Raw genomic sequence first — 22989 nt, 5'->3', positions numbered from 1 at the left:
CTGTTCAGAGATAATTGAAGTAGGATTTTTTTTTCCTTTTGTTTAAATCTAATTCTGAAGTGGTTTCACAAACACACTCAAATATTATGATATTGATTGAGAGGCCATTTCTAAAATGAATGTCTTTCTTCCTTCCAGTGTTGTTACGAGAGGGAGAGATGGGCTTGAAAAGGCACTTTGCGCCCTGCCTGTGCCACACCGAGACGAAGACCTTGCCTCACACTTCCACATTGCATTCAGAGCTTAGACCAAAGGGGCTTTATCTTCTTTTGTCTGTTTGTTTCTGGCTTGGAGAGAGCATTGGGTGAAACTGCATGGAGAACAGGCACTTGTGCACTATTAACAAGGGGAGATTTCTAAAGAGCTGGTGCCTTATCACAATTCTATAATATATATTTTGAAATTATTTTCCTCCTTTTGACATCAACCACTACTCTGCTGGGCTGTGAGTTTCAAATTCACTTCTACACAAAGGCACTCCTACATAAGATCCTAGAAAGCATTTTCTAATTGATAACTCTGAAATCCAGCCAGGCGTATGAATCTGAGATCTTCAAAATTATCATAATTCATATCTGTGTGGATTCACATTTACTACTAGACATTTTATATTCCTCCCAACCGACAAAAAGGTTTGAAAATCCCGTGGTCGTCTTTCTGATGCTCTGCATCTCCTTGCTGAAGGTAAGTTCTTCACACATTGTGAATCGACAGTGTATTATTTATCCTTTGCTTTTTTGACTGGCACAAGCTTGCTATTTTTCCTATGCTGAATTTCTTGCAATCTGAGTGTTTTTACTTGATACAGCAGATCTGTACATCAGGGGTCTGCAACACACAGGGAGCATGCTCCTGGGCTGAGCAGAGAGCTGCGAGCCTGAAATTCCTGAGTTTCAACCATAATTTTGCCATACAGGCAGTTGCTTAGATCTAGGCAGATATTTTAGCTCCCTACCTTGTCTTCCTACCAGCCAGTGCTAAAACAACACAGCAGACAATGTTGTCTCCCTTGTTTTCAGCAAAAGTCCAAAATTAATACCCGCAGTGAACTGCACCCAGCTAAATGCACTTAACCATAGTTATTCTTTCACGTTTTCAGCGTGTATTTACAAACAACATCTTGGAAATAGGTTACCAGATCTTCAGCTGGTTTAACCGTGAGGCTCCACAGATTGCCAGGAGAACAGTTCGTGAAGGCATTATGTTATCGAACTGTATCATGTTATCGGGTTCTGTAAATCCTATTTGACAAGATCTGCTATAACACCAGTTTCTGCACCCCTGAGCTTTACTGCAAAACACCTGCATTTAGACTTCTTCTGCTGAGGGCAAAAATATTTTAGAAGCCGAATCTCTTAATGGAATTCATGTATCAGGGAAGAGCAGGTGGATTTCTTAAAAAAAGACTTTAAAAGGCAAACAAAGGGAAAGGAAGCAAAAGAAGGAAAGCACAGTTTCACTAGAAAGAGCTTTTCTGTGTAACAGAATACTAAAGAAACACTATGAGAAATCAACCACAGGAAGATTAGGAGCTGCAAAACCTGGAGATAAAGCAGAATTAGAAATAAAAGCAGAGCAAGAATACAATCTAGAAGGTCAATTGATAAAATATGTAGCAAACGCTGAACCAACACCAATCAATACCGCTCAGTATGAACCGAATCACAGCCTAATAACCACATCACATCCACTTCGTAGCACTCTCTATCACAGCAACTGAGGCGGCAGCGGCAATTCAACTATCTGCACACCCAGATGGACTGGCCTCACTCGGGGCTCCTGGAGCCATTTCATGCTGCCATGAAGGCAGCAGGGACCCTCCGTGGTGGGCAGCACCATCCCTCAGCTAAGCCCGCCAAACGGATGGGACAGCAAATCCGGGGTGGGAGATACGCAGGAAGGCAAGAAGCTGAATACGCAGCCAGTGGGATTTGGGCCCAAATCAGAAGCATTTCATCACAGATTTGAAGGAATGCAACACAGAGACCAATGTGTGGTGGCATGGAGGAAAAGCGAAGAAAAGTAAATGAGGTGCAGAGGAACATACACTATTGAATGGCTCAATACACTAATGTGCAATGGGTTGAAAATGGTCTGGAGGAGCAAGGGGGATGTATTTTGCTCTTGGTGCTAAAGAAATGCAGCGCCACAGATCTACGCCCCCCCAAAGCAAGATTGGGGTAGCATGAGCAGCGCTGAGCACGATGCCTGCCAGACCTCCCAGGTGGGAGGCAGCCCGCTCCCTGCGTGGGAGCCTGCATGGAGGAGAGTGCCCTGGTGCAATTTCCTCCTGTGCACAGGTGTGCATCCTGCTGATCGGCCCAGGAACAGCAAAGCAGGTTTAACCTCAGACCTTATGCCCTCGGGGTCGATCCTAGAGTTCCCCCGCACGCCTCATCTCCTGATTGATATGCAGGCAGGCAGGGAAATCCTGCTGCCCAGCACGGTTTGGTCACGGTGTGTTCATCCCCAAGTCAGCTCTGGAGTAAAAACTCTGCCTTCTCCAGAGAGGAGGATGAACTCACACAGAAAATAAGAGGAGATTGGATTGAGAACAGTCCGTGCTCAATATCAGATGGTGAGATCAAAGTCAAGTCTGGCCCGCCTGCATAACATGTTATGGGAAAGTCTTGGCCTCTCTCAAATCAGTAAAAAACTCCAAAGGGTTTCAAAAGGGCTGAGACTTCATCCTACGTTTTGATCTAATGCTTACGATGTTTGACTTGCATCACAGTCTACTGTATCTTTCCCAAAACACTGGGGGATCTCCTTCAAGATTTTTATAAGGAAAGATAATCAGTAGTACACAAGCTCCAGGAAAATACTGCATTAGGGCTCAAATATGAGAGCACATTTGATACAGATTACCGTTACTACTGCGGGCCCCAAAGGGATTGCTGAAAGAAAAGAAAAAAAAACACCACCACCCTTCTCCTTCTCCAGTTATCCTCATTCCAGAGAAGTACGGGATGTTTAATATTTTCTTATCTACACAAAGCCACATAAAATCATCTGTTCATCCTAAACTCTGAGCCTGGATGCTCTTTAGGCTACTGCCATCGCTGCACGCCGGTGCCTGTTGCTAGCAGCATGCTCAGGAGCGACAGGGCTGGCACCATGCGCCGCTGCCACTGCCGCCGCTCGCTCCCCTGCCCGAGTGGTGCCCGCGGCACAGCCAGGCAGGGCACGAGGGCACCTGGTGTGCATCCGGAGCGAGTCTCACGCTCACACACCTGGCGTAGATCTGCTGGGAATGACTACAGCCCCTAGGGCACCACGCCTGCCAACGCTAGGCACACAGATGCTATCAAAGCAGTAGCCCTAGGATAGATTGGGAACTGATTTTCTTGGTTTTCTCCACACCTTTTTTTCCTGTCTTTCAGTTGGTCCCATGCCTGGGAACAAAACCATTTTTAAAGTGTGGGTTCTTTTTTGGCTTGTTTTGATTTTACATTTTGGAGAGGATAATCATCACTGCCTGACATAAATACCAAATACACAATTCTGAAAATTCTCCAGGTTAACTTCTTAAAAAGAAATTTAAATGTATTTGACAAAGTCACAATGAGATGAACAAGCTTCACATTTGAAAACACTTAATCTCACCAAAAACATCTTTCACAATCTTTACCTGTTTGAAGCATGACCAGCCAGCAAAGCAGGCTTACAGCACTCATAAACTAGTACAGTCCTTCTTCGTATCATAACTATACTTTCAAGAAAGATGCTCTACCATATTTTTTTCCACTTTCAGTAGCAATGGTGCTATATAACTTATGGGACGCATTTTGAGAATACCACATACTCTGGTGTCTCACAAGAGTAAGGAAACAAACCTTACCACATATATTTGTTGTTTGCAAGATTGTGGAGTCTAATTAATCAGAAGTTCTCCCCAAACGAAAAAACAAAAAAATGAAGAAATCACAGGGAGATTGAAAAGTGGCACAAGAGTGGAATTGTCTCAGGAAATTAATCAAAATGTGCATAATCAATTATTTGACAGATATTATTTCTTCTAATTATAGTCAGATACTAAAGCTGACAAAGAAGGTAAGGTGGCTTTTTACATAGCAGCAAAGCACAGGACATCTGTCACCAAAATCTATTCTCCAGTTCTCTTAGTATCTCAGTTAAGAGAGTCTCTGATAAAAATCACAGATAAATAACTCTGTACATTTCCTGTTCTGTGGCTGTGTAAGCAAATGAAGTCCACAAGCTGCTAAGTCCAGAAAATATTGCCCTGTGTGCTCGATGTCCTGTCCAGATGCAGGGAGAAATCCAGCTGAGATTGTTATCTTGACCCATGCCCAGCTTATGCTTGCACTGCGATTCTGTGCTCACGTTATCCCACGCTGTTTGAAAACACAAAACAACTTTGTTGAGTTTCTAACGTCCATTATTTCACCATGCCATGTGCTGTTAATCTTCAGTGCTGAGGATGGCTTTGTTTTGTTTCAGAGTCATTGAACTAAACTCAGTCCATTGGGGTTAATTCATCACCAGCAAGCCTGGCAATTCTTCTATGCTGCTCCAAATACTGCCAGTGTACAGTTCAAACACACTCGTATCTATGTTCACACATGCCCACGCACACTTATAGGCACGTGTATGTAAATATATGGGTACACACACACATAGAAACAAATCAAATACAGTTCCATCATGTTTTCCTTTAAAAATAATTTTAGCCAGTGGCATTGCAAAATCATCCTGGCCTATAACCAGGAGCCTGCACCTGCACATATCCCAGTTGCAGAACCCCTCCTGTAATTGTTAAGCAATTTGCCTGTTAAGCACCACTGGCAAGAGTCTGGCAGAACTTACGCTCAAAAAAACCACATTTGTTTGGCTCATACGTTACTAAGACACTGCATTATTCTTCGGACTATCTAGAAAGCTGTCTGTTGCCATACTGACAAAAGGTTTTGCTTTCCCCCTCAAATGGATTAAATGTTCCTTTGCTTCCAAGGAGCACAGCCCAAAAGTACCAAATCCTTCCTAAAATTATGTTCCTATCCTACACATTCTTCCTATATTTGGAGGCGTAGGAAGGAGCAGGGCTCATCGTTCCCTGCTCCCACTCCTACTCTTCTGTAGAGGAGCTGGCTCTGAAAAGGGAGATGAGGAACAACAGTTCAGGCTTTTTCCCTCGGAGAGAACAATTACTTTCTATTTCTCCTCACTTCACTCTCTTGCCAGCCTTTTAAGTTAGTCTTTCACTTATGTTATTATATCCATCCTGGTCAATGCAATTGACATGGGCAACGGCAGTGAAAACGGACTACAGCCCAGGCTGTAATACCTGACAGCAACCAGGCTAAAGTTGACCCACAGACTGTGGTTCCTACGGCTCTCTGAAAACTGCATTGCTCTGTCTTCACTGCTACTGCCCTGCTAACACAGGCTACTTACTGCTGGGGTGCAGAAAAAAATACCAAAAAACACTGGCACAGACGTGGTCTGAATAAGCACTGTAACATGACTGCAAATAAGGGTTCTCAAGGAGGTCAGGGAAACGCTGGCAGAACAGGTATAGAGGTGAGAGCTGAGAAACATTTTCCATTCATCTGATTCCCCCGGCTTCCAAGAAAGCAGAACTGTTTATTTAGAAAAAGGTACACACAAGTTGCACCAAAGATGCCCAACTCGATCACTGGAAACTCCACATAACATTCAAGGCAATAAATTTTGGCTGCCTGCTCAGCTCAAAAAGGACCAACAAAAATTAGTCATGTTCTCCATTTCCTCAAGTTTCCCTTTCTCCATTCCCCTTCTTTGGTCTTTGGTAGAACAGAGAAAGAGATCAAAAATAAGCAAGTGCGCAGATTTCTGGTGAAAAGTTTTCTGAGATTTCTGGTGGTAAGCGCAGAATCACTTCTCGTAAAATAGCTGCCTCACTCGATCTGCCTAGAAGCGCCTCCACTAGCCTGGGCCAACTGCCCTCTGTAGTCGGCGGGAGGCAATAGGTTGGCAGATTCACCCTCCAGAGACACCCATCTCGGACACACACCCTGGACAAGACAAAAGAAACTTTGGAGATGCCTCTCTCTCTCTCTCTCTCTCTCTCTCAAGTTAACTGTAGGAGTATCCTGGAAAACTTCAGTTTATGTGTGTTTATAAGGGTAAAAATATATGAATGACTGGCAGTGAAAGAGCCGAAGCTAGGCGAGAGGGATCCTGCCTTTAATATCTTGTGGCCAACATAAAGCACACACAGAAAGGCACATTGAGCCTGGAGTGCTGATTGCTATAGAAACCATAGTACCATTTCTGTGTCTTTTACCTTGAATCTTATTTTCCCTGGAAGTTTGGGATAAGTAAAAATCTGGGCTTCCAGTCCTTTACTTAATGAATTTCAAATTTTGAGGCCATTCTTTGCCTTCCTTTATGATTTACACACACACGCAGAGGATGAAAAGCTTTCTAGCCATGTCATTAATCTGCAGGTACTTTAGTGAGGGGGTGATGTGCAGGTTTAACAAACTACTGAAGATCAGTACTTGAAAAATGAGGACCATTGTTATTCCATGCCTTGCAGATTATGAACTGATAGCTCTAGTCTCCATCCTTTGCTTGCGCTTCATAACTTGGAAACCTCTGCACATTTAGAGGAGCATTCAGTTAAAAAGGAAATGGATTTCTCTGTCTAATTAGTCTAAGTGCTCTCTCCTAGTCTTTGTCCTTGTCTTTCTGGGATCTCATTTACGGTGCTATTTAAAAGGAGCCACATCTGTTACAATGAGCTGTCTGTCAACTAAACATCCCACATTAGACACAATTTTCTCTCACCTTTTACTTATACTTTTCAATAACAAGATGATAGATGCAGATTTTAGTCAGCAGTTTTTTAAAACTGCTGAAAGGAAAGTTTGGCCTCCTCCCTATCCTCTTCCAGCTTGCAATATAGTCTTGATTTAGAGACACTGTGAACACAGAACAGAAAACCTGGATGAGTTTGGCCTCCAAGTTTGCTTTTCTTTAGACCACTAAAAAGAAAAATCATCTTGGTCTTTGCATGTTTTAATTGAAAAGACTGTTAATCGCTCAGTAGCAATAGACATATGCCTCACTGTAAATTTTAAATTCATCCCTAGCAGTTGCAGCTGGTGTTGATTTAGTGTTACCCTGATAACCCTGCTGGGTGGTTTTTTACTTGATTTACATTCCCTGTGAAGGGTGGAGGTAACATTTCCAAGAGTGTGAAAACAAAGTGACCTTACAGCTACACACTCTCCTTCCTACAAGCAGCAAAGCCGTGTTTTTTACCATCTAACCTTTAAAAGCAAAATTCCACGGGTCATCCTGAGCAATGTCACTGCAATGAGTTTTGATTTCATCTACCGGCCATGAACATTCAGGGCCAGCTTTGAATGTTCGTTCATTACTTTGATTTTCCCCATTTGTGGGGTTTTGGGTTTTTTTGCACATGCAGACAGGAAGGTAAATGCAGCCGGGGGGCAGGAGGCAGACCTTGTGCAGCCGGTTGTCTGCAGGTGTTTCAGAGCCCACCTTGGGGTACGCTGTGGATGCACAAACACACGGCACCACACTAAAGGCTGCCGTGCCACCTCCAAGCCACTCAACCATGCTTCCCAGCCCAGTGTTGGGCAAAGAAGTTAACCCGGGTCCTGCAGCCTCACCGCAGCTGAGCTCGGGGGAGCACCCGCACTGCTCGGGCAGGGGCTGCCACGTGGGACCCTGCTGCAGTTCTCAGGCTGGATGTTCTCCACAGCATCACTGTGTTGTTTTCATGAGACAGCTCTTTCTCATGGCTCTTTTGCGCATTTAAGCTATGAATTCTTCATATTCGCTGTGCCTGATTCATCAGTGACCTGGTTTTATGTGGCCTTCAGAGGCTCGGTCACAACACAAATAATGATTAATAGTAACAACAAAAACCTTTGTCTGAAATGCCTGTGTCTTGTTTGTAACGGATAGCTGGTCAATACTTTACTCTTTGCAAGTTTAGCATCATATGAGGGAAACAATATTTTTAAAAAAACCCAACATTTTCTATCAGTGTATCATCAGTTACTTGCTACTCTCTTGTGTACAAATTCTGGTAGATCTGAAGTCTAAATTTTAGTCAAACATTTTAGTCTCGGTTGAAATGCAGACATTGCCCTTCCTGCATAATTTGTATTTTGAAAGCCAGAAATTCCTTATGAAAACTGTGGAAAGAGTGAACAGAAGGAGGGCTCAGACTTTAGAAAGAGCAAGACGTGCCTCTTCTGGCTGAGTGAAACGGCCACGATAAAAGGTGGGACCGACACACAGCACTGCTAACTGCTTCTTTACGTTGCTCTCCACCGTTTCGGTTTTAGACAACAAAACTCCATTGACACCAATTGCTACTTCACAACTAATGATTTGAAAGGGTTGGTCTTTTTGATTGCGGGAGGATTTAAGTTAAATTTTGACACATCATCTCAGCATACCCCTCGACGCCTTTAGCTCTAGTTTACAGCGCTGCTACCTGCAGCCCTTATCTGATCTGAGCCACAGAGCAAGGCTGGCTTTTGGCTTTTCCAATACAGATACCTTCTCTTGGATTGTTTTTTGGCTTTGCCAAGTTTAGTGTGAAGCACTGGTGAAGCATGGCGTACAGCCAGAGGGAACAAAACCTATGTTTTTAAACCGTGTTCCTTAATGAGCCTGCCCCAAATTAAAACAGCCTCCGTTATAACTTCAAAAACCTTCCCACTTCTCAAAGACACACTGCATATATCTCACAAACAAAGTTCATGCCAAAGGGCTCTTTTCCTTTTTTTTTCTTTTAGCTTAGCTGCCAAATGCTGCATTAACTCGCTAGCTGAAATGCTGATTCATCAGACCCTACTTGTCAGAAATGCCTGTGTGCTCTCAAATAGAGATTGCTTTCTTTTCTGAGAGTTTAGATGCCTCTTCTGTGACAAGTTTCAAGCTTTATGGCCTCAAGAGGGACCTCATCCTTATTTGGTTCTTGATTACCACCATAGATTTAGACCTATCAGCTACCCTTTCAAAACCTCTCATGGTGTTGAGTGTAGAGGGTCATGATTTTTTAAATTTTTTATTATTATTTTGTTATTATTTTTATTATTAGTGAACTAAATTCTTTGCTCTATTTTTTTACAAGAGATCCTAATTTGGAAGCCGAATCACAAGTGTTGCTATCTGTCCATTTTATGGGGGATATTTCTGTTTTCAAGGGGCACTAGCTCAGCAGGCACGCATTCTTGAATTGATACTAAAGTGCTTGACAGTGCTATCAGCTCCCTTGATTTTCTGATTTCACTGAAATCACAGGATTTCAGCAGGAAGTTGGAAATTAAGAGAAGACAAAATTAACACAAGAGCAGAAATAATGAGAGAAGGGCACAGTGATATGGAAACTGGGGAAAACAGTTTCGTAGTTTAGGGCAAAACTAATTGCTGGGCAAAGGCAGGTGATGTGGCTTAGAGTGCATCTAGCGGAGGGCAAAATCACTTTGCTCAGTAAATGCAAGAGAGCTGATAGCTCTTTTCTCACACACATTTGGTAAACACAGTTTAAATAAAAATTACTAATTATTATTTGTTTTTAACCTCAAAAATGCTACAAAATTTACAACCTGACTTACGAATCTTAAGGGTCTCAGTCTGACAATCTTTTCAGGTTACCACTATCATCAATGAATCCAGAACAATCAGTTTAGATTAAACTCACCGCTAGGCAGGCAGCATATTAGGCAAAGATTATGACAAATTTCATAACATGAAAAAAAAAAAAATTGATTCATCCAAATCCAGTGATGAAGAGATTACAGCAAAATTTCACTTTTGGATTCAAAGACACTTGGGTTTGGCCTGAATCTATTCAAATCCAGCTCCTGTTGCTATTTACAATGTTATCAACTGATAGTGTCTTTTAAAATGTTGTAATTCCCCTTGCACTGGTATTTTATGGGCTGAAGTCCCATGATCCCTAATGCAGCTGTCAAAACCTCCAACTTTCCCAGAACAACTGTTACAGTTTATTTAAGTGCTGTCAGTGCCAAAATCTGGGGCATTCTGGAAATCTGAGGGTAGCACAAAATAAACCGAAGCTGAGTGTCAGAAAAAATGAAACAGGGAATATATTGCTCACTGACTGAGTTAATATGAAAATGAATTAGATAATAAAAACCTTCTTTGAAAAGAAGGAGCCACCACCAGAATTTCTGTTTTTACTGCAAAACTCAGTACTGAAAGGCTGCAAAAAGTAGGCACTTCACCCCAGAACTGAGGGTTGGCTTCGCACCACTGTGCAAATACAGCTTTTGCCACAGGACAGGCATGTTCTTTTACAGCTTAATAAACATGGCAGCCATCCAGTCATGTCCCAGGGATGCTAAACCTTTACTTTCCCCACTTAGCCCTCACTGTCAAATACTTCCAGTGACTTCTACAGGGCCATTTGCAAGGATGGGAGACCTACCAAGATCAGACTCTAAAGGACCCAAGCAAGACGAGCAAAAAATGGGTGGGCCTGAGAAAGATAAGAAAAGCAGGACAAAGATCATAACAAAAGATTACAGATGCCTCTTGACTTTTCTTCTGGCACGTTCGCAGGTGACTTGTTTGAGAAGAACCTGGTCCATCCCGGCGGCAGCGGGGCACTGTGGAGGTCAGGGCTGGAAGGGAGCAATGGGATCGTCCAGGAGCCAACGTATCCTTAGGATTTTCTTTGTAGGAGGTATGTTGGCCTGCTGAGCTGCGTAGCCCTCCTGATACAAAACGTAGCATCCGAAGAAAACACACTGATCAGTCTTAAGGTAAATGCAGGGTTACAGACTCAGTTTTCAAAGTTTCCTTTCAATTTATTTTAAAAAAATTAAATTGGTACCACCAAATTTAATGACAAGGCTACCCTGCTGAGTTTGGAGCCCAGAAAGCTATTGTCTCCCTGGTCTATGTATCCTAGACTGTGCTAATGTTTCCTATAATGCAGCTAATAACCAACCATCAGCAATAAATGCCTTGTCATCTCATTGTCGCACACAGCAATAGCTGGAGCAGCGATACTGACAAATGAACCTGCGTAATCACTTTAGATTTCTTTGTTACATTTCACAGTGTGAAGACTGCTTCTGCTCAGCACGTCACAAAAAAACAAACAAGAGCTATAGCTGTCTCTTCCATCAATCTCAGCTTATTTTTGTCAGCCCTCTGCCTGTACAGCCACAACCCCACCACCGCTTGACAGCGGACGGGGGAGCCGATGGTTTGGTGAAGGGGAGATGGATGGTGATCAGAGAGACGGATGGTCCTCTGTACTCTCCCTTCTCCTTTGTAAACAATTTTTGCCTTGAGAGAGCAAGCGGGCAGGGGGAAAGTGAACTTTTTTTTTGTACTTTCCAAGGCTGCTTCACATGGAAAAAGAGAAAAGGGGGGGACGACTCTCATTAAAATCCAGTCGAGTCTGCCATTTTCCTTTTTACCTTTTCAATCTTTTTATAGATTCAAATCATTAACTATCAGCGTGAAGCTCAAAGGTAGCGCTAGCCATCTATGAAACAGTGACACATTTGACAATAATGCTTTTGAAGAGCTTGTCACATCCTCTTCCCAAATCAGTCTCATTAATGCTCAGACTGTCTCTCTTTTCTCCCTGCTTCTTTTCTCCTGATTTCTCTCTAATTAGCTTGTTTTTTTATGCTCCCTCGTTCCACAGTTTGAGCTTAAAAAAAAAAAAAAGGAAAGAAAAAAGAAAAAAAAAAGAAAGGAGGTGGATGTCATTTCCATGAACCCCAAGGCCAAGTTAATCAGCAGAATTAATGACTCTATTACCCATTAGACTTGGGGCTATGGTGCTTGTATGGCAGCACCCAGTGTTCTCTGATCCCGTGTTTCTTCACTTTGCTCTGACAAATGTAAACTTTTGCTCTCCTGCGAGCACGCTCCCTGATCCAGCAGCCCTTCACCACGCTCCCCTTCAGTCCGCAGCGGGTGCCATGACCCAGGAGGGCAGCCTGGGCACGCCACTGCCGCCCTCCATTAGCTCTGCAACAGGGAAGGTAGCTAAACTTACCGTCTGAAGCAAAGGAGATGCGCAAAAATAAGGTGGCATCGCTTTTTCTTCTCTATTTCTCGCATCTGTCTCCTCGCATGGTCCCTGAGCCGTGTCAGTCCCGCTACTGCAGTTCTCCATGCGGATGCCTGGGGGCCCCGACCTGGAAAAGTCACTGGCAGCTCTCAGTGCTTCAAATCCAGCACGAGGCACAAGGCTCTGCAAAACAAGATGCCCGCAGGATTTATCTCCTCCAAAGTGCTTTACCTTCCGATCTGCACAACCCACTCGTGCAATGGGCAAAGCATCACTTGCCCTTTTGTGGAACAGAAATGGGAGCAGAAAAACAGGCTTTCATGCCAGGAAAAGAGCTATCGAGCCCAGACGTGAGTTCCTGGTGTCCCTGTCCTTGGAGGACATGCCCATGAGGATGGCAGGGCAGGGCTTGCATGGGCCGGGAGACCCTCTGGACAGGCAGTGGGTTCCTCGAAAACTGTTTGCAGGGTTTATTTTGAGAATCCTCTCTCAAGCCCACTCCCAGCACAGTATGCCTGAGCTGCCCCTGTCCTCCCATGTTGAAGGGGGTCAGTCCTGGCACCTCCATCGCTGAGGGTGGCAGAGCAGAGGCACCTGAGAGCCCTCAGCATGAGCAGCAATGTTGCATTTCGACCCAGTCCTCCCTCGGGCTGGCCAGCATGGCACTGCTGTGTAGATGAGGCCAGGTCTCAAACTGGGTCTGCCTTTCCCTGCTTTTGGGAGCACTTTCACCAGGGGACAAGGTAATGATATTGTTTGCATTGCTGGAGAGAGAATGTGCTCAGGTCCCGAGCTGATGGAGAGTTGCTCTTCTTGCATCACTGAGTTTTGCACCGAAACTTTGGGTTGTTTTTACTTCTCTTGTTCCAACTGTTTGATTCACAGTTTTAACAAAATTGCATTTCTATCCAGGCAAAATGCAGACAGCCCCTCTCCCCCATCCCCAGCTACCCCTTTCTTCAGGAAATGGCATGCTTTTATGATAAAAAAAGCGATATGATAAAAAAGGATTTTGTTTGGCTTGAAGAATGAGGTGGGCTTAAACTGGCTGAGAGGTTAGCCTCACTTTCACACTTGTAACAAAAAAAAAAAAGAGCACGATCCCTAGGAGCGATTTGCACAGCTGCTGTAGTCTGCAGCCACACAGCCCTAAAATCAGTGGCAGCTCTGCCTTGATCTCACTAGGACCGAACCGACTACTGGCAAGCGTCTCGTGTTGGAGCAGCACAGCAGGACATCGTCTGCGGGACTCAAACCTCCCCAAAGGCACAGCAGCCACCCTGAAAATGTCTGTGTGCTTCTGAAAACACCTCGATCCTTTTAGCACGGGTGATCCCTATACTTTAAAGGAAACAGAAAATGGAGCTTTCCCTCGCTCCCTTTGCACGTTTTGCCGGTAAAAACGCAGCCTCTGCGCTGAGGTCAAGAGCCTCTCTCCACAGAAAGGCGCAGGATGCCAAGCCCGAGCTGCACAAGGTACAAGCTGCTTGCACGGCAACTAGTAGGGACATTTTTAACTAACAGAAATAGAAATAAAGCAAAAGACAAGTACTACACGCCGATGCACCCAAGGGCATCCAGGAAAGATAGATACCTTTTTGTATATGCACCCCCATTAAGTCCCTACACAGCTTTTAACTCTCACACGCACAGGCCTTGCTACGGCATGGCTGCGAACTGGGGTCAGCCACGACTGAACCCTGCCGTTTCCTTCTTTGCAGAGCACAGCACTTAAATAAAAGGGACAAAACCAGGAAGAAGCATCAAAGTGGCTGTGCAAGGCTCCCTGCTCCCCCAGGGAGCGAAAAGGCTGGGAGCACGACCTCTTCCAACCCTGCTGTCTGCCGTGAACTAGTTCAGTTTCTTACCAGAGTTTTTATGCTATAACTTCATTACAGCCTGTTTCCAGCTCTGTCCCTGACCGTTTCTCTCTCTGGGTATTCAATAGGGCTGATTTCGGTGCCATGGACTCACCCCTGCACCGCACCCTCTTCCCCTCAGGTATGAAGGTTTACGCTGCACCGTGCGTGCTAAATAAGCTGCTTGCACAAGTGCTGAGCAAATGCCACACTGAGCCCCAGCGTGTCAGCTCCTTTCTATCAGCCAAACGGAGTGGTCCGCAGGATTAAACCTTTGAGTTGCAGCTGTGGCAGCAAAAATGAACCGTTTCAGGTGCAATTCTACTTTGCACATGGAAGCAAAATCACAGCAGACAGTGCTGTGAGCTTGGTCGCCGCCCACTGGTGCAAGTCCTTTCCTCCTCCTCTCATAAAATGGGACTTTGCACATGCGGCCATGCCAGGTTCTGCAATGACAAGTTGAAAACATGGTTGCAAAAATACACAAGATGCATCTAGACATTATGAAGCCTGAATATCAACCGCTCAGCCGCTCTCCTGTAACTCATCGCCGTGGAATAACGACAAGCGACCAAGCATGTTCTCCACATCCCACTGCCTGTAGCTTTTCCTTTCTTTGGGGAGGCATTTTGCACACTTCCCAGATGGCCCTCTTTCTTCTTCCAAATGTGACCCTGCTTGGCAGCCATCACCGCTTTTACGTAGCTGCAGTCCTGCCATGGGAGGCTCAGGGTATGATCGAAGGAAGAAGGACAATGCAGCTGGACCAGCTGCAGGCAAACGGCTGCTCGAGAAGTAAGGCTATAGAGAGCATCAGCTCCTCCACACAAGATTTAACTGGCTGTTTTGGACACAGGAGTTATCAAACCCTGTAAAATAGCTTGATTGCAGAAACAAATAAATGATAGAAAATTGAGTTCTTCCCTTCCTGTCATCTTTCCTGAATATTTGTTGCATTTCCTTAAAGTCATGCAAGCTCTTCCTGAAGGGCCCAATGCTCTGAAGCAAGTGGGAGGTGAATCTAAAATAGATGAAGGAACCACAGACCTGGCCAGTTTGGCTTCTGTCACTGCTAGCAGCTGTGCCCCAACAGCACCACTGCCCTGATTACCAAAGTATCGCCCAAGCCAGCTGTGGCAGTGACAGCGGCAAAACATACCTGCTGCCATACGTGTGCATGGGGTGCCTCTTGGGCTGCAAACCCATCGGAGGTACCGCAGTCCGGGTGTCTTCTTCCAAGGCTCAGTCCCAGCTCCTTCGTAGTCAGCAGGAAAACCACGATCGCTTTGCAGGCTGCTGCTGGCGGGCACTATGAAAAATTTTCTTGCATGAATTTCATTATGCAGCAAAAACGTTGGCCTCAAATTTCCCTGCAAAATAGGGACAAAAGTTACCTTGGAAGTCACCAGGGGGGAATAATAATCAGTGAAAAAATTAGGATAAAATACATGAGTAAAAACCAAGAAGCAGCCCAGCCAGTGATTAGCATTAGCACTTGCCCCACATGGAGACATTATTTTGCCACCATATTTTTCACGCGCTGTTGTTTCGGATTCACTGGACTGATGTGACTGAGCAATCGCTCCCCTCACCCAAAACTAAACTGACCTGAGAGAACACCTTTGATTTTATTGCCTTGCTTTTAATGCCTGTTCAGAATTCAGTGCTTCTTTAGATATAGCTTTAATATGCACTTTTCTAAAGTGCTTTCAACAATAAATATAGCAGAACAGGGATAAATTTGGCCCAATGCATTTAACCACAAGAAATAGAGCTAAGGCACAGGGGACATCCTTGAGTTCCAACTCATCTGCCCCCCAAAAACCATAATAATAATATTTTTATTTTAGCACTCATACCTGAAGGCCTCTAGGTACTTTAAAAAAATGTATAGAGTAGTAAAAGCAATTTAGTCCCCAATACTTGCATATTTTAATTCATGGTAGATTATTATTCCTCTGCACACATATTGCTTTAGTCATCTACATTTTTATACCATTTCTTTTTACTGTACAACTGAGTTCTTAACTATATTTATGGACTGCTGTATTTTCCCTGTACACCTATGCACCTTATTATTTATTCATAATCTCCCATTTCTCTGTAAGTTATTGTTCACAATATATTTTTTAAATCAATACTAAAGCTTAAACTCCAGGTTTTGACTTTTTAAGCTAAAGAAGAGACTTCACAGGGCTAAGCAATGTTTGGTTGGTTGGTTTACACAGAGGAGTGAAGACAGGATTTTGCCCGAGAATACATCACTCCAGGTAGGAGGGAAACCATTAAGATTCACACCGCATCCTGCCTCTTTTGCACGCAAACAGCAAGCAGGCACAGGTATCAGCCGACTCCACGCTTATTGTGGGGAGGATGCATTTTCTTAGCACAGACATCTCATTAACGATCAAAATTCCTCATAGCAGCAGGTTAGCCAAGGCTTAGACAGCACGTTGCGCCATTTCCCAAAACACCTTCCTGGAAGCAAGGATGCCCTTGGCAAGTCCCTCCCAGGACCGCTGCCCCCTCCAACAGCACCGACACGGGTAGGTCTGCGTGCAGCTATTCAACTCGGGAACGCCACGGTGGTAATTATCTGCTTTGTAATCGACAGTGCTGGGTGTTTAAAAACATTACATTTCTGAGCCTGGTGTTTTTCCATGTCTTGTTCTCTTGAAGGGCTTTCCTAGAGAGGAACGCTGAGTACAGTTAATCTGAATTAACTGCGAAAATGGGTTAGTTAAAAATGCATTAAATCTCTACGTACGTATTCTCCTTCAGAATTAACTTGGCCTTTATGAGACTTATCTTACTTTACCTTGATTCTGAACAAGAACATCTACACACAGATTTAATTAAATTTAATCAATCCACTTTAAATTCAGATCGTGTAGCTAGTTTGGATTTCCTTCCTTCCATGTGCCTGCGTGGACTAACCCATGAGTCAACATGCCTGAGGGATGGCCAGCAGAGGGTAGGAATCTGTACAGTGTTGTACCTGTTTTCCTGAGACGCAGTGTCTGTTCCTATTTTCAAGTATGTGTCTGCACTCAGAGAGCCTAGCAAAGCATCTTGCAACTTTGACACAGAAATCCTCTTGAAAGAAACTTGCTTCTGAAAACAGCCAAGACCCTTTCCATCATAAGTAAAGATGCCCAATGATGGCCCTTAGGAAGTCCATGTGGTTCTACCAGGGTTGGCGCAAGTGCCTCCTCCACGCAAAATTCAGATGTCCCGACAGAAGGAGGCAACTCTACCATTTTTTGTAAATTCCCTCCTAAAGGACCAAGTCATGGGGAGACACAAACACTATTTCTTATAACAGCTTTTATCTCCTGAGCTCTTAATACCAACAGTACATGCCACAGGGTTGTTGCTATCTACTGGCTATTCTAGCAAACCAAAAACAGGTCTCTCCCTGGAGTTACAGGAGACCAGTTAGTCCCACTTGATTTTTCTGGTTTTGGCGATGCTGAAATGCAGATCGCTGAGCTTCTTAAGAGGAACTACCATATTTCTCTGACTTTTCTGTTCCAGAAAGGAGGAGAAATCAGCTATGAATACAAAACCCGTCTCTCTTACAGCTTTCTCTCTTTCCCCATATATTCATACCAATATAGCTAAGCCTTCTTCCTCCCTATTAAGTATGTTTCTCTTCAGAAGTCATATATTTCACTGTTCATGTCCTAAGGGCAGCCAGAATATCACATGAAAGGGAGTTGTCATTTCTCCACTATTCCTTTGGGGTTCATATAATAATTCAGAAAGGCCCAGACAAGCCTGTAACTTGCAGGGTTTTGCAAGTTTTTCTTGCATGCTGTCTTTTCTGAAGACATTTGAAATAACATCCTCAATACCAGCAGACTCAATACGTATGAGGAAAATATTTTTTGTTGCTGGGTTTGAGATAGAGGAAGAGAGGCCAGTGAGAGTCTACAGTATGGTGCATTAGGTTAGAAACAAGTGAGGCATAGGCTGTGTCACTACCCTCTCACAACATAGCTCTATGCTCTTAGGCTGCATGAGTAGAGGAAAGATGGCATTTCTCACATCACACACATCCAGTCACTGTCATCTAAAAAAAAACTGGCTTATCATGAGCACCTGGATAAGTGTCTCTGTCAAAGGTAAATAAGATTCGTAATCTGAATGGCTCATTCTGGATTTGATGCCATTCCCAAGCCACTGGATTGACACCTTTCTGACTCTCCATACAGATTCAGGCACCAGTTCCCCAATGGATTTACAGCACTGTTCTGTCCCTCTGCCAGCATCCATCCTTGTCCCTTTGGCTTCACCATCTTGTTATTATCAAGCTCTGTACCCTAGAGGGCATCTTCAATGGATTATCTTTTCTCTGCCTTATGTACAGACCAGTTAAAAACATTTCCATCACTTTCAGGTTTTTCCAAAACATTTTCAGGTTTTCCTTCTTTCTGTTCAAATAATCAAAGCACTTTTCCATGCTTTTGCTACTCCCCTTCTCAAGGCCTACAGACTCACCTCTGCAAAAGGTATACATCCTTTTTGGTAGCATTACCTCCTCTTCATAGAATCATAGAATGATTTGGGTTGGAAGGGACCTTGAAGATCATCTAGTTCCAACCCCCCTGCCATGGGCAGGGACACCCTCCACTAGACCATGTTGCCCAAAGCCCCATCCAACCTGGCCTTGAACACTTCCAGGGATGTGGCATCCACAGCTTCTCTGGGCAACCTGTTCCAGTGCCTCACCACTCTAACAGTAAAGAATTTCTTCCTAACATCTAATCTAAATCAACCCTTCTTGGGCTTGAACCCATTACCCCTTGTCCTGTCACTACACTCCCTCATAAACAGTCCCTCACCATCTTTCCTGTAGGCCCCTTCAGGTACTGGTAAGCCACAATTAGATCTCCCCAGAGCCTTCTCTTCTCCAGGCTGAACAACCCCAACTCTCTCAGCCTGTCCTCACAGGAGAGGTGCTCCAGCCCTCCGATCAGCTTCGTGGCCCTCCTCTGGACTCACTCCAACAGCTCCATGTCTCTCCTGTACTGGGGCCCCCAGAGCTGGACGCAGTACTCCAGGTGGGGTCTCACAAGAGCCGAGTAGAGGGGCAGGATTACTTCCCTCAACCTGCTCTTCCTTCCAAGGACGTTGTAATGCTGGTTACAAGGCACCTCACGCCTTCACCTATGCACTCTATCCTCTTGCTCTGTCTCCCACCAGCCATCTCCTCTATGTTGTCACCGACACCAGCTTTGCTGGTGGCTCTTCAGCTTCATGTGATGATAGTTTAACACGCTCGTTAGTATAGGCTCTTACACAAACACCCTCTCTACACCCGTCCACCAGGTTTATCCACCAGTCCTTCCATTCTGCTCCTCTCCAGGGGGAGGTCCCATACAACCAGCCCCTTAGTGATGGCTGGAGCAGCCAGCAGCCACACAGTTTAGAGCATTTTCATTGCAATTGCTTCCACAGCTGTGATTTACTTTGCTCCTCTTTGCCCTCGTTCCCTTCTCTTAGGCTACACAACTTTATAAATGTGTCTGTATAGCACCAACCAAGTACTGCTACTCCTGAGTCCCAGTTGCTCCTACTGAAATGCAGACGTTAAATGATAGTATCTTGGGACACTGGAAGTACCCTGGACGTTAAGATAGGTGTTGCCTTGTCTCTCACACCCACACACACACACGCACACAAACATTAGGTGGTCATGTTGAGTGTAAGTGAGAGGCACTATCAAAGATATAGTTAGCAAATTGCCCTTTTGCTTACATCTTGTTGCAGTAAGAATATCTGTCATTCTCTTAGTGGTTTGCTGCTTGGAGGGTGATTTTAATTAAAACGTAAAATGTCAAACATTAGTAAGAAGGAGGATAACCCTGTGGGGAGTGAGGATGAATCAAATTTATTAGTCACTGAGCAGCAGGCTGGTAGCCCTTCACTTGGAGAAATTTTAAAAGGCAGTTAAAGTGAAATACAGAATCAGTCTAATCTCTCCCTATTCTAACTAACCCGCTGAAAAACAATATCACAAGTTTCCAACAAGTCCAGAAATTAAAGACAAATCTGCTACAGAGATTAAAACAGCCGCATTCTGTGTGTGCAGGACACAAAAAAAGTAAGTCTCATTTATGGACTGTAAAGGAAAATGTCTCTCTTAGGAGTATTTCTCCCTGTTACCAAGAAATGGCTGTGTTTGCACTGTACGCAGTCTGTAACAGGACTGTAAGAGTCACTGGCATTTGGTAGCAAGCATGAAAACCAACCCTTGGGACTATTTCTTTGGGAACTGTTTCCAAGAGCAGAATTTGCCAGTCCACACTTCTCAGAAGCAAGGATGACTATAGACCCCTCATGCAGGAGCAGAGAAGGTCAGGACTGCAGCACATGCAAGCTCCACCTGTCCTCCCACTGGCACAATATTCTCTGTGGTTCTGCTTTATGCTATTGCTGAATCCACTGGATCGTTCTGTCTGTCTTCCTTATCATCCACAGAGAAATAGCATCTTTGCTATTTCATGACATTCCCTTTTAAGAAAACATTTTGGGTGTACTTGTTACAGCATCAAGCTAACAAACATTCGCTTTTTGTTTTCAAGTTTCAAACCTAATAGATTCTAAGGAAGAGTAGAACATCATCCCAGCTATCCCACAGATATATTGCCTTGTGACCTATTCCCCATACAGATTACAGAGGAGCTTATGAGGATATTGAGAGCCCTTTACCTTATCCATGCAGCTACACGCACATAGTGACATAGAGCTAACCATGCCATGGCAGGCACGTGTCCCTGCCCATGGCGGGGAGCTTGGAACTAGATGATCTTTGAGGTCCTTTCCAACCCAAACCATTCTACGATTCTATGCTTTGCAAAAGAGGAGCTGCGGGTGGGTGTCTCTAGCTGGATTTTCAGCTTCTCTACAAATGGAGGGTGTCATTTGTTCTGAGCGCCTCTATGCATGGCAGAAGCCGGAGATTTTAGTTGATAATCATGTCCCAGGGCTTTTTTCCAGCCCCTGCACACTGTTTAGTCATAGGGCAGGGTTCAAGCACTCCTTCCTCATCATTCATGGTCCACACACCGGGGCTGTGCCCTTGTGTTGGGCTGGTCCTTAGCTGTACCACCTTCATGCTAGGACAAGGTTGCCTTCTGCAAAGCAGGTAAGTCCCGTCCTTGAGAGGGTATCAGCTGCTACAGGAGACATCAAGGCTGCCATCTCAACAGAGAAATGAAATAGGGGATAATTTTCACACCATCACTTCATAATACAGCGCTTTTTTATTTTCTTAAAATTATGATGGGGTGTAAATTCTGGTAAAGATTTTGAACAGCTTTTAGCTAAGAGTCCTTAAAATTAAATTGTTTCATTCAACTTGAAATCTAATTCTATATGGCAGAAAAGACAGGCAGCATTTGGGGAGGGGGGGGGCAGGGGGAGGAAAAAAGAATAGAGCAACAATATAGAGCTTACAAATTACAACCAAGTGGAGCTGTCAATAAGATCTTGCTCACCATATTGTCACAGAATTTTCCTTCTGTGTCACGTTGGTCATTACTGTAACACTACATGAGAAATCACTCCATCTGTTAAAAAAGAAAAGAAAAGCAGCTGCTATCCTCCTGCAAAGATGGAATTAACAAACACCCAGTAACTGTATTCCTTTCAACTTTTGCAGTCACAATTTTAGTCCTACTTTATTTGTACCACGAAAGCCACCAAAGAGTTCTACTGCCATACTAATAAGGCCTTCAAAAAGCTCATTAACCAACACAAAAGCTGCTACCTATGGAAACTGCAATGACCATGACAGTTTTAGTTCCTGCACTGATGGTTTGGAGGGCTTTAGGGTTTTTCTGGTGGCAGGGGAGGAGATGTTATCATTTCGGGGAGAGGAGCACTAATCCAGCCATTGCAGTAGAACAGGAGAAATCTTCATTGATATTCAAGATTATTTTGCTGACTTAGCTTGGCAATTAAACCAGGTGAGTCCCATTACATCCAGCCACAGAAAATAAAAGCATTTGAGTGCGTGAAGCAGAGGAGCCTGGAGCAGAGCAGCAGGCTGCCAGCCGAGGCACTCAGGCTCAGGAGGAAGCCTGGGCTAGGATTTTATGACTTACCATTAACACTGAGCAACACATGGAGCCCCTGGGAACAGGTTTCTTCGAGATCACAGCTAGGCTGTATGTACCAAGAGAAGAGCTGGGTGGGATCACACCTATGCACCATACTTTTCTGTACCTAAATTAGGCTGGAGGGTAGCCTGCAGGTCCTGCGATTCAGGGGACATTGAGCCAAGCTCAGGGAGAGCCCAAATCAAACACCTAACACAGACCAAATCCTAAAACAGTCACGTTTCTCCTACGAAGGGCGAGATCACAAAACACCGCTTACCAAAAACAACCAGTAGCAAGACCAGATAGGATAACCAGTGTATTTAAATAGCTATTGAAGAAAGAAGGATGGTTTGAGTGTGATCAGGCAGGACTGTACTGGAGACAGCACGTTGCAATTAGATGGAGCTGGCTGTTAAATAACGCCCCAGGCAAGCTCCAGTGTGCCCAGGGACACCCCTTCTCCATGTTTGCATGTGCCTCCTTGCCTTCCCCTCAGGCTTGGCTCTGGAAGTACACATCCCACTGATGGCTGCCTCCGCGCTGGCAGGTCCCTGCACTAGCTTGAGCCGTGACCAGCCACGGTCAAGAGCCACGGAGCCACAGGAGGGTGTTTGGACATGTATCACCACACTCATGTCACCCTTCTTACGCTCTTCACCAAGCATCTGCTGTTGGCCAGGGACGGGGATAGGAGCATCATTAGAGGCATGATGTTACAGTGAGTATAACTGCTATTATGCAAGGGTGGTTTGGTTTTTTCCCACCAGTTCAGACTTTTTTTTCCTGGCAGGTTGCTTCAAAAAGCTCGTAGCTGCATCTAGGCTGGAAGAGAAAATACAAGAGGCAAACACAGTTCCAGCTGTTTGAACAGAACCCCCTGAACTCAAAGAGGGTTCACTCCGGGGACATTCCTGATCCGTTTGCTATCCTGTAGGACTCTTCAGTTCACTGGGGAGTGGTTTGTAGCTAT

At 44.5% G+C, this 22989-nt stretch overlaps 3 long non-coding RNA genes across 3 annotated transcripts in view; 1 reads left to right on the top strand and 2 right to left on the bottom strand.

Moving 5' to 3' along the window:
- Window positions 1–22989, bottom strand: part of LOC129203661 (uncharacterized) — a 98477-nt gene that overhangs the window by 56544 nt on the left and 18944 nt on the right. The gene's annotated exons all lie outside the window — the stretch shown is intronic.
- LOC129203662 (uncharacterized) lies at window positions 440–11389 on the top strand. Its single transcript, XR_008576103.1, has 3 exons — window positions 440–684; window positions 10576–10699; window positions 11080–11389. It is a non-coding gene; the product is annotated as an uncharacterized LOC129203662 (long non-coding RNA).
- On the bottom strand, window positions 10550–21487 carry LOC129203663 (uncharacterized). Its single transcript, XR_008576104.1, has 4 exons — window positions 21414–21487; window positions 15068–15278; window positions 12035–12232; window positions 10550–10730 (listed from the first exon to the last, which is right to left on the bottom strand). It is a non-coding gene; the product is annotated as an uncharacterized LOC129203663 (long non-coding RNA).

This window comes from Grus americana, chromosome 2, assembly GCF_028858705.1.
Source record: "Grus americana isolate bGruAme1 chromosome 2, bGruAme1.mat, whole genome shotgun sequence".
In the NCBI taxonomy this organism is placed as follows: domain Eukaryota; kingdom Metazoa; phylum Chordata; class Aves; order Gruiformes; family Gruidae; genus Grus; species Grus americana.
Note: the sequence above shows the minus strand (reverse complement) of the source record. Positions and strands in the feature narration are given on the sequence as shown.